Source organism: Asparagus officinalis, chromosome 5, assembly GCF_001876935.1.
Source record: "Asparagus officinalis chromosome 5, Aspof.V1, whole genome shotgun sequence".
Taxonomy (NCBI): domain Eukaryota; kingdom Viridiplantae; phylum Streptophyta; class Magnoliopsida; order Asparagales; family Asparagaceae; genus Asparagus; species Asparagus officinalis.
This window is the reverse complement of record NC_033798.1, coordinates 107,084,710-107,098,113: the sequence shown is the minus strand read 5'-3', so window position 1 is coordinate 107,098,113 and position 13,404 is coordinate 107,084,710.

Genomic DNA, 13,404 nt, shown 5'->3' with positions numbered 1-13,404 from the left:
AGTTCCCACATTGTACCGAGAGGCCCAAACAAGACCAGACATCGCCAGATATGATGTATCCTGCATATAAATAGTTCCCACATTGCCCCTCCCTCGTTCTCTCTGGAAACTTTCATAAACTTTCATCTCGAGTTCTGAAAATCCCCAAATTTTAGGGTTTTTCGCTGCGATCGAATCCAAGTCAACGATGGCCGGTGGAAATTTTATTGGGAGGGTGATCAGCTATTTCGTCAACGAGGTGGTCGTTGAGGGCCTCGCCAACAAGTAATTCTTTGCTCTTTAACCCTTTGTTTATATCTAATAAACTCTCTTTTTGATTAAAAATTGTTTCTTTTCTCCTAATGATTGTAATTTTCATCTTTATTTTCTCCTATTTTTGGAAAAAATAGATTTTTTTAATGTTATGGTCTATATATTGGATTCCCAATTTTATTGATAGACAGTAAAATGGTTTCGATCATTGATTAGAATAACCAGAACGAAGAAAAGTGCCTTGCCCCTTATTATCCTATGTCAATACATCGAACCATGTTTTAAAGGAGAAATCCTTTTGGATATTGATAAAAGAGTAGATAACAAAAATTGAAAATTTATGTAGTTTACATTCAGCTATTCGATGTTTCTTCATTATATTACTCATTACTCGCTAGAATGTTCTGTGATTTGTAGGTATGGTTACTTTAACATGAAATAATTACGGTAAGATCACATTTTAAACCAATGCCTTTTAACCTTGTTTTTTTTGTGGTATATATGAAATATTTACTGCAAGATCACTTTTTAAAGAAGGAACTTTTTTAATTGGGTAAGCGTGTTTTTGCCTTGCCCAGAGAAATTTGTGCCTAGAAATTATGGCTGCCATTCCCAGAGAAATTTTTATTAACTTATTATTGAAGTGTAAAGTGGCACTTGCGTTTAATGGGAAGCACGGATGAAAAGCTCATGGTTTTGGAATTGGGGCGTCATTGGCCTCTGGCATTTTGTCGTATATATGAATAGACTCCTAACCCGTCTAGGAGAACTTTTTGTGAGTTCTCCGTTTGTTGCCTGAGTTTGATAATTCAGTGACTAATGAGCTGGACTTTTCTGGCAAGTCGGGATTTATGCCATGCCCTTCTTGTGCATACTTCCTCTGGCCGGACATTTACACAAATTTTAGGGGCAGGGATCATAAGTTGTCAATGTGTCTCTTGAAAAACAGGGTATAGGTGAAGTGGGTTTCCTGTAATTCACCCTAAACAAAAAATATAAGAACTCAGAACTATTAAAAATATAAATATATTGAAATGCATCATGATCCCGATAAGAGAAAAATCACCCCCCATGCCCAAAAAAAAAGGATAAAATCATATTGAGTCAGGTTTTGGGTTTCAGATTGACTCCAACCAGGAATGATGAATCTGACTTGGATATAGTATTCTAGATCTGAATTTAATCCACGTAACTGGTCCCAAAATTTTGGGGTAAATGTTTTCTTCCTGTTATGGTGTCTGACCCATATCTGATTCAGTCCATAATTTTGGACCAGAACTTAATTTATGGATCTCAATTTTGGATTTTGTATTTTGCAATACTTTAAACTACTGTCAGCCCTTGCTGCATGAATTTATAAAAGTATATCATCATTCAAACTAAACATCATGCATTACTTTAGCGCTTGCTAATTGCAAATTGTAAGGATGTGAACTCACTTTTTTATCTTCGTAATGTTATCTGAAGACAAACTCATGTAAATAAACTTTGGAAAAAGAAACCCTGAAAAAGTGTGTGCAAGTAAAATAGAATATATTCCCCAATTGAGCTTCTAAAAGAAACTGATATTTTTTCGGGTTATAGGGGGGGGCGGGGGGGGGAGAGAGACTAACTAAGGAGCTTCAGGACTTGAGAGTATGAAATCAATATATGAGATTTTAAATGAATATATAAGATGAAATAGAGCATTTGCATAAAATTTCAATTTCATTTACCCATTCTGATGAGAGACTACTTGGATAATGAATTTACGCTCGCATGTGTGCCCTTCCTTCTGTAAAGACATTTTTTCTTATATTATCTAGTTAAAAATTTTGGATTTGTGTACCAGACTATAAGAAGTGGTTGTGCACATTAGAATTTTTATTTGGGGATGCATCTGATTAGTCGACCTGAAAAAGGATCTTTATATGGAAGCAATGATTTGAAGAAAGAATGGTACTTTTGAGTATTATCCTGGTTTTATCTTAACGTTGTATGTTTTTTCAGTCTCAGTCATGTTATATTTTCTCTCATGGTTAGCTTTTCTCTCTTGGTTATGGCTCAGGAAGGCTATTTAAAATGAAAGTTGTTGAAAGTAGTATTCTTAAAAGCACAAGAAAGGGCCTGGGAGCTTAATGGAAAATTTCTTTGCATTTTTATTGATTCTTTGATTGAGTAAATAATTTATATATATCTGGTCAACAGGATTTTCTTTTATTTTATTTAAGCTTGGCAATCTGGTTATCAGGCTGTTCCATGCCTGTTTGGCTGGTTCCTTGAGGCAATTGTCATGCTGTTGATTCAACCACTTTCTTTCTCCACGTCCATCTGCTACCTTTCTGTGTCATTTTTATAATATTCGTGGAGTATGTAATGCATGTGTTTTGTGTATAGTCTTGTCTTGTACCCAAATCAAAATTCACCTTGCATAAGGACAAGGGGGTTGAGGACTTTTATAGCTTTTTATTCCTTTTATGCTCCTTTTTACCATTGTTTTAAATATCCCGACATGACCCGATACATCCCCCAATGTATCCTTTTACTGGGCTTGCCGCAACCGATATGGTCTCTAAATATCTCTTACTGCTTTTTGGCTATTTTGGGCGGTATATCCCCAATATGGCCAATATATTAGCCGATATGTCGACTAATATATCCTTTTATACAGCTTGTCGCAAAACAATATACCATGTTTTTGTAATTTTTGGGTGAGATATCATGATTTTCCCATCATATCAAATGACATTTTGGCCTAAAAAAATTAGAACAAAATGTTGCAACATTTGATTTGTACTTTTGATTGTTTCACAAGGTTGATTAGTGATCCTAAACATATATTATTTATATTTTGTATGCGAGGATTTCATTAAGTATGTTGTGATTATATTTTAGTGCATTATACTATACATACAAACATCCATGATGGCATTCCAATATTTACTGTGTATCCCTGATATTTCCCCAATATTCACAATCCGATATGAATTTTATCCATTCGATATTTGCTCGATATCCGATATTTAAAACATTGCTTTTTACCCTCGTATTCCTCTCTCTCCCTCTCCAAATTTCAATTTCCTTTAAACCTAACCTATGAAGTATGAAAGAAATATACTTAGGAACTAACTAATCATTCTCATTTAGGTGTGCATTCAGTCCAGATATGGCTCGGATATGATACTTATCATATCCATATCTGCTTACCCATCTGGGATACGGATATACTTCACCCACTGCTCTTCCCTATCCATTATTGGCAGTCCCCGAAGAACTTAAGTAAGGAAAATTCATATTCATACCCGCTAAAATCGGATACGGATTTGGATGTAGATGCAGATATATAAGCGAATATGCATGCAGATACAAAACGAGTATGAGAAAACTAGATAGTGTTGAAAACAATTTAGTTCACATGATACAAAAGAGTTCATTATGTCACGCCCCGGACCCATAGGCCCGTTGACACGTGCAAGCCGTGAGACCCATCGAGAGCAACTCGATGTTAGCTAAAATCTACTGTTAAAATGCTAGCACTAATTATTTTTAGATCTTGTCTTTTCTATTTAAGCTACTAATATTTTTTCATACTAGTCCATGTGAGACTAAAGTGGGGGTATCACAATCATCCCACCTTATAAAGACGACGTTCTCATCGTCACGACATGATAATTGACACATTCCAGTATCATTATCAGGCGATGTGGACTCTAGAAGTAGCTCCTAGGGCTCTAGATGTGGCTCCCACCGCATTCACACAGTGTAGCACTTAGCCTTGTATCCACATTTTCGACTGATAACTGCTATGATACCATTTGTCACGTCTGGGCTCACGAGCCCATTGGCGCGTGCAAGCTATGGGACCCACCGAGAACAACTCGATGTTGGCTAAAACCCACTGCTAAAATGCTATCACTAGTTATTCTTGGGTCTTGAATTTTTTTTATTTAAACCACTAACATTTCTTCACACTAGTCTATATGGGACTAAAGTGAGGGTGTCACAGTCATCCCACCTTACAAAGACGACGTCCTCGTCGTCACGACATGATAATTGACACATTTCAATATCACTGTTAGGCGGTGTGGACTCTAGATGTGGCTCTCACTGCATTCACGCAATGTAGTACTTAGCCCCATATAACACTTAGCTTTATACTTTCGATTGAAAACTGCTCTGATACCATTTGTCACGTCCCGAGCTCACGGACCCATTGGCGCGTGTAAGCCATGGGACCCACCGAGAGCAACTCGATGTTGGCTAAAACTAACCGTCAAAATGCTAGCACTAGTTATCCTTGGGTATTGAGCTTCTTTATTTAAACTGAGAGATGTGTCAATTGTCATATCGTGACGACGAGGACGTCGTCTTTGTAAGGTGGGGTGACCGTGACACCTTCATTTTAGTCCCACATAGACTAGTGTGAAGAAATGTTAGTGATTTAAATAAAAAAAAGTTCAAGGCCCAACAATAACTAGTGATAGCATTTTGACAGTGAGTTTTAGCCAACATCGAGTTATTCTCGGTGGGTCCTATGGCTTGCACGTGCCAATGGGCTCGTGGGTCCAGACGTGACAAATGGTATCAAAGCAGTTGCTAGCCGAAAGTGTGAAGCTAAGTGTTATACGGGGCTAAGTGCTACACTGTGTGAATGCGGTGGGAGCCACCTCTAGAATTCATATCGCTTGCCAGTGACACTAGGATGTGTCAATTGTCATGTCGTGACGACGAGGACGTCGTCTTTGTAAGGTGGGGTGATTGTGACACCATCACTTTAGTCTCACATAGACTACTGTGAAGAAATGTTAGTGGTTTAATTAGAGAAAAGCTCAAGACCCAAGAACAATTAGTGCTAACATTTTGTCAAGTGGATTTTAGCCAACATCAAGTTGCTCTATGTGAGTCCCACGGCTTGCGCACGCGAACGGGCCCGGGGTGTGACACATTAATATGTTCATTATTTCTGGAAAGCTAAGATTAGACATTTTGATCATCAAAATTAACTTCAAATCCAAAATCTTAAGGTTTAAAACTATCGTGACGATATGACTAATATGTTTTTGGAAATTTTAGACACGGATCCAGATATTTCACTATAAAACCATATTCCTAACCATATCTTATTGGTTATAGATTTGAGTAACCATATCCGTATCCTAATAGATACGGTTACGGACCCATTTTATCTTTTTTCCCCTTCTAATTTTAGTATTGATTATGTATGGCAAACATAGTTTTCAATGCAAAATGGAGTCCGTTATGCAGTTTCTTGTTGAATCGTATGTAAACGAAAGCGCCAATTTTTAATTACCTTTCCTAAACTCAAGTGTCGTGGCCTTCTTGGGGAGGGAGTTTTACTAGACTTATGTTTGTTTAACCCACTCAACGAACATCCATGAACAAACTGAATGAGATAATTAAGTTCGACTTCGGTTGGTTGATTACTTTCCTACGTCATGTATATGTATATTATTTTAATAAAAATGGAGTCCGTCATGCAGTTTCTTGTGAATCATATGTAAATGAAAGCACCAATTTCTAATTCCCTTTCCTAAACTCAGGTGTCGTGGCCTTCTTGGGCAGGGAGTTTTGCTAGACTTACGTTATTTAACCCACTCAAAGAACGTCCATCAACAAACTGAATGAGAAAATTAAGTTCGACTTTGGTTGGTTGATTAATTTCCTATGTCATGTATATGTATATTATTTTAATAAAAATACATGTCACTAATGTGTGTATACAAATTATACTTAGATTAATTTGCTTTTTCATGAATACAGTTCTGTTGATAATTGCGCATAATTATGTGTTTACTTTTCATGGATTAAGGGGTGGCCATGGAGGCTGCTAATCTTACCTTTGGGATTTGGATGGTAATTTCGCATACATTCAAGTTATTGGGTTGGGTTTGGAGCTAATACTTGTCATCCAATCCTACTAATATTAATCCAGCAGTTCTCATCTAAAGCTTTACCTTGTAGTAGATTGGCATAACTTTTTGATTGTTTTTGTTCAGTCTTGCTGAATATTTTACTATTCCTTTGACTCAGCCATGCATTTCAAAGGTTCGCTGTCAGGACATCGAAAAACTTAGAGAATTTTTCTGCAAAGAGTAAGTTGTTAAAATTTTCAGATGCGGTGGAACAATTTTGATCTTTGCCCACTGAATTTTAATCGTTTGGCTGCCGCTGTATGAAAACAAGGGATAGGATAATAATTTGCGTTGTGGAATGTTTCTTTTGCAGTGCGGGAGGCAAAGGAAGGGTTAGCAGAGCAGTTGAAGGATGCATCTAAGGACTTCGATGTAATGCCTCGAAGCTTGTCTTGTTTTCGTAACATTTCTGTATATCGTGACTTCTTTTTCCGAGATTTTTTCCCCCTTTCATAACAGTTTTCTTTGATTTAGCAGCCTTCCAGGAGACGACGATGAAGTGATGCAAGGGGCTCAGTAAGGACATAGATGCTTACCTGCTACAGCTTTGTTTAGAGTCTACTTGTAGAGCTCAACAACCTATTGCAGAACTAATAATGCTGTATGCATAATGCGGAAGGTGATTTCTTTCTGCTGGTGGGTTGTGCTGTGCGTTCATGTTTATTGGAACTTAATGCTATGGGTCATATGTCATGATATCATTGCAAAGTTCTCTTTATGCCGCTTATTCTCAGTCCGACTCTAAGTTGTTTTACTATTGTAATTTGTTGGCTAGGCTTTCATAAAGGATGTGTTGATGATTTAAGAGCTTAAGAGGTTTGTATAATCATTTCTTTGGTAACTATTCTGCTTTGAAAATTTCTCTCTGAGAAATTCCTTTGTTACTACTTTACGGGGCTGTTTGGATTGCTTCGAAAGTAACTTGCACGAAATATATGGGGTAGCTTCAGAAACCCAAGTTACCAAAATTACCAAAATACGAATTTATTGTTTGGAAATTTAGCAATTTTATTATGGGAAATGTATTTTAAAAGCAAATAAGCGTTTGGTTGAAAAACAATAGGTGTTAAAGCTATATAAATTATCATATAAGAAAACGTAAGTATGGATGGTTTCCTATTTTAAAAAAGAAATATTATTTTAATGCAAGAATTTTTCTTTCTTTCTTATGTTAGGGTGTTGTGGCCTTTGCGCCATTAGGGTTATGTTTGGCAACTATAAATTATAATTTACGTACTTAGCTTATAATTTGTAAATGTTTGATAACTTTAAATTATAATTTACTTAGCTTATAATTTGTAAATGGTTTATAATTTAAGTAGATATCACTCTCTATATAAAAAAGAGTCGAGCAAAAACAGTATTAAGTGGATTATAAACCAGTTTAGCACAGTTGCTAGCAGCCAACGTTCGTTTAATCAGACTTGGGGGGGATTGATGTTTTTTTATTTTTTTTATTTTCACACTTTCTAACACAAATGTTCATATTAGTCTTGCTTGATGACCAACAGGTTAAAAGACTCCCTTGGTTTGCGAGGGCAGTAACGCCCTCTGCATGTGATATGAACGGCAACTTCATGTGCTCAGAAATATAAGGTAGTTTAGATGCATCAAGAAAAAAAAAGAAGGCGAGATTAGATAAACGCATTGCTGCTGCTTGATATATAGAAGGAATGTTGTTGATTTATTTCTCACTTTGTTTTAATCAAATCCTCATCTCGATCTTTAATGATTAATTAAACGTGCTCCTCGTTTGATCCTGCCTATGTTGGAGTACTCTCGTTGATTGATGCTGCTTAATATATAGAAGGAAGGTAATTGATTTAAAAGAGTGCTAAGTGTACTACTCCTCTTGTATCACTTTGCCAACTATTGTTCACAAAAGAGTGGGGGTCATGATGAGTCACCACTTCTCTATTGATTTATTTCTTAATTTATTTCAATGACTTCCTTGCTGCTACGTGATTTGTTTGATTAATTAAGGTGCTCTCCTTGTTTGATCATACTAATGTCGGACTTTATTTGCGACCAAGAACCATTTTGGCTCTTTTTACTCATATAAATATGATCATTATACTCGCTTCAGCCTATATACATTTTATACCAAGCGGAGGTATGGCTCTTAAAATATGATTCAGATGTATTAATGAAGAGTGATTAGATGTTAATTTTCAAAAGATTCATTTGATGAATATTTATTTTTAACTCTAGGTAAAGAAAAACAAAATAATGTTTCTAAGTCTCATGAAATTAATCTTTTTTTAGAGGATTTGTTCAAAAAACTAATGTTTGATCCAACTGCACAACAAAACTGACCCACAGTAGTGGTAACGAAAAAAAAAAAGGAGCGGTGTGATGGAACAGGCGGCCAGGCGAAGCGACTGGATAGGCGACAGGAGCGGTGTGCAGGCGGCGTTTCGAGTCCCCAGAAGGCGTATGGTCTCATTCAAAGGCGGTAAGATCACCATTTCTCCGGTCCTCTCTTCTTTCTTCTCTCCAGCACCGTCTCTAGGCCTTTCCTCTTCCTCATCCCAACATCAAAAATCCTCATACTCATCCGGTCCTCCCCCTCATAGCCACCCTCAGAGCAAAGAGCCCTCCCAAAAACCATCTTTCGCGGAGATCTTGAAAGGTGCTAAGCAACAGCAAGCTCCTCCCGTCAATCCTCCTCCCTCTAAAGGCCTCCTTCCCATTCCAGACTCCGGATGGACCACAGTGTCATATAGAAGAAGACCCAAAAGACCAAGATCCCCCTCAGCCCTTCAGAAGCCTCTTCACCCCCAAAAGATCCCAAGGTGCTTTCTTTGTGGGAAACCAGACCACATGGCGAACAAGTGTACTCTTGGAGCATTCAAATGCTTCGCTTGCAACCATGTGGGGCACACCTCGGCTTGTTGCCCTAACAAAAAGCAACCTCCTTTGATCAGTATTCCTCCTCAACACCCACCTCCCTCTCCCCCTCCCCTTTTTCTTCCAAAGGTTTCTCTTCCTCCTTCCGTCAGTTCGAGCATGGCCGAGTTCTCGAGATATGCCTTCTTCCAGATCAAAGCTGGCAAACCAACTTATGCGGATCTGGTGGAAAATTTGGAGATCCATTTCAAGGTTGAAAAATGGGCATACGTGATCAGACAAGCTTCGGATAATTCTTACTTTATCCAGTTCCCAGACGCAGAAACTTTGGATTATGCATGCTCTAAACCATTCTTCAACTTGGGTAAATTCGGTGGAGTTTTTTCTCCATGGTCAGAGTCAGTTGGGCTCAAAGTCCTCCCAAAGTTCTTCTATGCATGGGTGGAAGTTCTAGGTCTCCCGATTCACCTATGGGATCCAGAGTTCATTACTAACATTCTGGTGGACATAGGAGACGTTATTGCCTTCTCCGACGATGTGATGCTCAAAAGGGAAGCCCTAGCCTGTAAAGCGATGCTGCATGTTAGGGATCCTTCAGAAATCCCTCAAAAAGTTGTCTTTAGGTATGAATCAGATAATGGAGTCCACATTTTGGAAGGGTCAGTCAAACTTTGAGTGGTTGGAGACCCTCTACCAGCAGACAAAGGCAGAGATCGAGATCTTTTTGAAGCTTTTGTTAGGAAAGAAGGAGCCTCAACTTCCCCACCAAAGGTCCAGGTGGCTGAAGGCCCTTCCCAGAGACATTTGTCCCCTTCAAAGGAACTCTCTCAGGCAGATTCCAAAGGCAAAAGCCCTATGATGGAGGGCGGGACTTCATTCCCTCCTTCCCCTCATGCTGAAGCACCAATAGCCCCGTCCGAGATCATAACTGTGTCCTTTAAAGGTGTCTCGATCGATATTTCTAAAGACTCTTGGCTCTCCCTCAAAGCAGCATTCCCCAATCAGGTCGACGCTCCATCCCTAGCTCCTAAAAAAGATTTTGCTATTCAGATCAACTCTTCAGATTCGAGGGACACAGTATCCTCCTCAGATGTTCCTCCAGGCTTCGAAACAGCAAAAAGAAAATCAAAGCCGGTCAGGAAGAAAGCTTCTAGTAGCCACACTTTGCCTCTGCCATTCAAGAAACACCTCGCCAGGATGAAGAAGGGTAAGTTCACAGGTATATCCAAACCGAAGTCTTCTTCCTCTGCATCTACTCCACCTATCCCATCTTCAGATTTGGAACTTCTGGAGGAGATTTCAGTTAACTGTGGTATCCTTGAACCTGTGGACCCAGCAGGTTTAATGGAAATCCAAAGTAGGTTGTCTCGAGGGACCCTCCCCCTTTAATCCCCCCTTCTCATCCTTTTAAGTTGCTCATCTTTGGTTCCTATGCGTATTGGATCTTGGAATGTTCGTGGGTTAAATAACCCAGTTAAGCGCAGGTTGGTTAGGGAATGCCTTTCTCTTGCTAAGGTCAACTTGGTAGGGCTACAAGAATCTAAAATTTCAGCTCCTAGACCTTCAGTTCTTAAATCTTTGGGGGGTAATTCCATTTCTTCATGGGTATCCCTAGATGCCATAGATTCGAGGGGGGGAGTTCTTCTGGGATGGAACGAGGACATTTTCTCTTGTTCCTCCACGTCTATCGATATCTTCTCTGTTTCGGCTACCCTTACTCACAAATCTTCCAACTGGAGTTTTGTAGCTACCTCTATTTATGCTCCTAATGACCCTGCAGAGAGGGAGGTTTGCTGGTGGGAGTTTGATAGGATTAGAGGATCCCATTCTTTGCCGTGGGTGGTTTTCGGAGATTTCAATATGACCTTAAGCCTTGATGAAAGAAGTGGTCGATCTAGCTCGATTAGAGACATTAAATCTTTTCAGAGTCTCATTGATTCAATCAACCTTATCGATCTCCCTCTTAGTGGCAGAAAATTCACCTGGTCCAATCACAGATCCCCTCCTTCCCTTGCTAGATTGGACAGATTTTTGGTTTCGCTGGATTTTGAAGCTAAATTTCCTCTGATGGTTCAATATGCTTTCCCAGCTCAGTGTTCAGACCATTGTCCCATTCTTCTGGATACCAACTCTCCTTTCATCCCGCCTCCCTTCAGGTTTGAAAAGATGTGGTTATCCATTCCCTCTTTCCAATCTTTCATAGTATCAAGCTGGTCGTCCTTCTCATCAAGAGGCGAGAGGCAGATGCCCCTCCCTTTCAAACTTAAACTCATAAAAAAGAGAATGAAATGGTGGAAAAGATACTGTTTTGGTTCCCTTTCCAAGCTCCTTTCAGATCTGATGGCTCAAATCCATTCCCTCAATATCAGTGAAGAGACTAGAAACCTATCCTCTTTTGAATCTTAGCTAAGATCTGATTTAAAGGATCAGGTCCTCTCTCTTGCTAATGCCGAAGAGATCAAATGGAAACAAAGATCTAGAGTCCAGTGGTTGAAAGAAGGAGACAATAATTCAGCTTTTTTCCACAAAGTTGCAACTTTCCATCGCAGAAAAAACTTCATCCCTCATCTCATAATTAATGACTCCTTTATCTCTACAGATAGTGATATCAAACAATCCTTCCTATCTTTCTTTTCAAACCTTTTCAGCAAACCTCAAAACTCCTGTCTGAGACCCAACTGGAGCTTTTTATACCCCCATGAGCAAACAGATCTATCTTTTCTTGATCAGCCTTTCTCTCCTCAGGAAATTACTGAGGCAGTCTTTGGCCAACACCCAGATAAATCCCCAGGCCCCGATGGTCTTCCAATCCTTTTCTACCAAAAGGACTGTCATCCAAGCAGATGTCATTGAATTCATTCAAGGTCTCTACTCCAACCCCCAAGTTCTTCATAATATCAATTATTCTTTCATTTGCCTCATTCCAAAAAAGGAAGAAGCTCTCTCCCCCAAAGACTTCCGGCCTATTAGCCTGATCAACAGCTCTTGTAAGATTTTTTCCAAAGTCTTGGCAAACAGGCTCAGGAAAGTTATTTACCTCCTTATAGACAACTCTCAGTCTGCTTTTCAATCAGGTAAATCATCTTTGGATTCCTTTCTTTTAGGCCATGAAATGATAAACATCTGTTCATCGGGGAAAAAGGAGGTTTGTGCAATTAAAGTGGATTTTTACAAGGCCTTTGATTGCGTTAACTGGTCCTTTCTTCAAAAAGGAGGTTTGTGCAATTAAAGTGGATTTTTACAAGGCCTTTGATTGCGTTAACTGGTCCTTTCTTCTTTCTCTTCTTGAAGCCAGAGGCTTTGGACTTTTACAAGGCCTTTGATTGCGTTAACTGGTCCTTTCTTCTTTCTCTTCTTGAAGCCAGAGGCTTTGGACCAAAGTGGTGTTCCTGGATCCACAACATTATCTCTTCATCCAAATCAGCTGTTCTTGTCAATGGGACCCCCACCTCCTTCTTCAAATGCTTCAGGGGCCTAAAACAAGGCGACCCTCTCTCCCCCCTCTTGTTCTTGTTAGTAGCAGATGTCCTCAGTCAGATGCTTAAACGTAGTGCAGCCTCTGGAGACCTCTCCAACCTTAATTTGAGAGGCGACCTTAACTCTATAAGAACAATACAGTTTGCAGACGATACCATCATATTCTCTAGGGCAAATCCATCTGATATGGTAACCCTAAAGACAATCCTCGCTATCTTTGCCAGTCTTTCTGGGCTCTGTGCAAATCAACAAAAATCTAATCTCTTCTATCTTGGAAAAACCCCCCAGAAAGCCAATTCTCTGGCTGATATTCTCGGTTGTTCTGAAGGATCACTTCCCTTTTCTTATTTGGGACTTCCTTTGAAAAGAGGTTCTCTAACTAAAAGAGAGTGGCAACCTCTACTTGAATCATTCAAAAAGAAGCTTTCCAAATAGAAAAACAAAACCCTCTCTATCGGAGGCAGGTTGACTCTTCTGAACTCTGTTCTCTCCTCCATCCCTCTCTATTATATGTCTTTTTTTAAGCTGCCAAAATGGGTTATTAAGGCCATTGATAAAATCAGAAGAAATTTCCTCTGGAATGGCAGTCACAGCTTTTCTAGAGCTAAATGCTTAATTAACTGGGGCACTGTTTGTAAATCTAAAGAAGAAGGAGGGCTTGGGGTGATTGATATCCCCACTTTCAATTCAGCCCTCCTCTCCAAATGGATTTGGAAAATGTTCGACAGATCCTCTTACCTAAGCAAAGTGTTTTTCTCCATTTATTCAAAAAATGGAGCTAATCCTCTGGTCACCCAGCCTAAGATGTCATCCTCAAGATTTCTTCAAGATCTTTACTCTATTCAATCAACCTTTTTCAACATAGTGAGATGGAAAGTGGGTAATGGTAACTCAGGCAGTTTTTGGCATGATA